The 1,721-nt window shown below is 39.6% G+C and overlaps 1 pseudogene; it reads left to right on the top strand.

The window, feature by feature from the left end:
• Window positions 1–572, top strand: LOC105612208 (large ribosomal subunit protein uL11-like; annotated as a pseudogene).
• Window positions 573–1,721: the final 1,149 nt, after the last annotated feature.

A 1,721-nucleotide genomic window follows, 5' to 3' on the forward strand; every position in this document is an offset into this window, starting at 1 on the left:
TCAGCTTGAAGGGGGCTGAGGTGCAATTTTCTCAGTCCTCTGCTATCCAGGTTTATCTGACACCAGCTGCCTCACCATGTCGCCTAAGTGAGACACTAAGGAGACAGTTGTATACCTGAGGGGCACCCGTGGGGAAATCCATGCCACGTCTGTCCTGGCCCCCGAGCTCAGTCCCCTAGGTCTGTCTCCAAAAGAGGTTGGTGATAACATTGCAAAGGCAGCTGGTGATTGGAAGGGTCTGAGGACTACAGTGAAATGGAGCATTCAGAACAGACAGGCCTAGATTGGGGTGGTACCTTCTGTGTCTATCCTGATCATCAAAGCCTTTAAGGAGCAACCAAAAGACAGAAAGAAGCAGAAAAATATTAAGCACAGTGAAAACATCACTTTTGATGAGATCATCCACATTGCCCAGCAGATGCAACACCAGTCTTTAGCTACAGAATACTCTGGAACCATTAAAGAGATCCTGGGGACTGCCAGGTGTGTGGGCTCTGATGTGGATGGCAGTCATCCTCATGACATCATAGATGAATGACAATAGTGGTGTGGTGGAATGCCCAGCTAGTTAAGAACTGCAAAGGAACGTAATTCAGTAAAGGGTTATTTGACAACCAGTAGGAAGAAAAGATACTTTAAGGAACGGATCATCACATGGTTTTTGGCATATAGTTGAAACCAGTTCAAGGAACTGAGTAACAGGGCTACAGCAAATCCCTTCAGCTCCCATCTACTTACTTCTGTGATCTAACTGCTTCAGCAATTATATCTATAAGAACAGTATCAAACTCATGATTAGAGTCGGGGTGAAACTCAGTATTACTCTATAATACTCATTCCCAAATCCACTGGGGAAAAAAGCCCCTTCCATTTTGCTAACAGATATGTTTTATTTTTATGCTTAAAAATAGTCATCAATTTGTAATATAGCCATGTTTGATCAGTTGTGTACTGCTACCAATTTTAGTGACAACTCCATCCAGAGACAAAACTAGGACCTTAGAGTTAACAGAAAGCAAAATTATGTAAAGATATAGTTGCAAAAAATGATACAGTCATCAATACAAATTTTTCAAGTATGAAAATATGCAATAAAATAGCAGTCTGTGGAAGCAATGGAAATATGGAAATGAAAACAGTTCAAGAAGAAGGAACAATGTAAAATTTCTGGCTGTTAAAGAATAAATAGGTCACATATTTAAAATGAATAATGTTGGGTAAAAAAAGTACTATGGGATTTAGACTCTTTGGGGTAACTTTAAAAGAGTGAGCTAACAGCTTTATTTTAAAATATCATGAATTGCATGCAATATGCTGGAAATGATGCTCTGCAAACGTACATTGAAAAATTACAGGTGGCAACATAAAAATACAGGAAAAATGCAAATTTTTCAAAATTCTTTCAGGGAGGTATGTGAGCAGAAAGTTTGAAGACCGCTAATGTTGAAGCCACAAAAGATCTCCCCCGGGGTACTTAAAATCTGGTCCAAGTAATCATTAGCAGTACCATTTTACATACTAAAAACACGGTTGCTGTGTAAAATAAAATGCCCTTAGTCACTGCTCTTTGCCCTGGATATTCAGCAAATGCTAGCAAATGAGAACTGAATATACCACTTTGAGTTGTCACGGTTACTTTTCCTGTGCTAGTCTAGCATCTCTAAAGAGGGCTACTGTGTGTAACTATGTCCACCATACTGCGTATGTTTTAGGAAAACAGT

Source organism: Ovis aries, chromosome 1 (assembly GCF_016772045.2).
Source record: "Ovis aries strain OAR_USU_Benz2616 breed Rambouillet chromosome 1, ARS-UI_Ramb_v3.0, whole genome shotgun sequence".
In the NCBI taxonomy this organism is placed as follows: domain Eukaryota; kingdom Metazoa; phylum Chordata; class Mammalia; order Artiodactyla; family Bovidae; genus Ovis; species Ovis aries.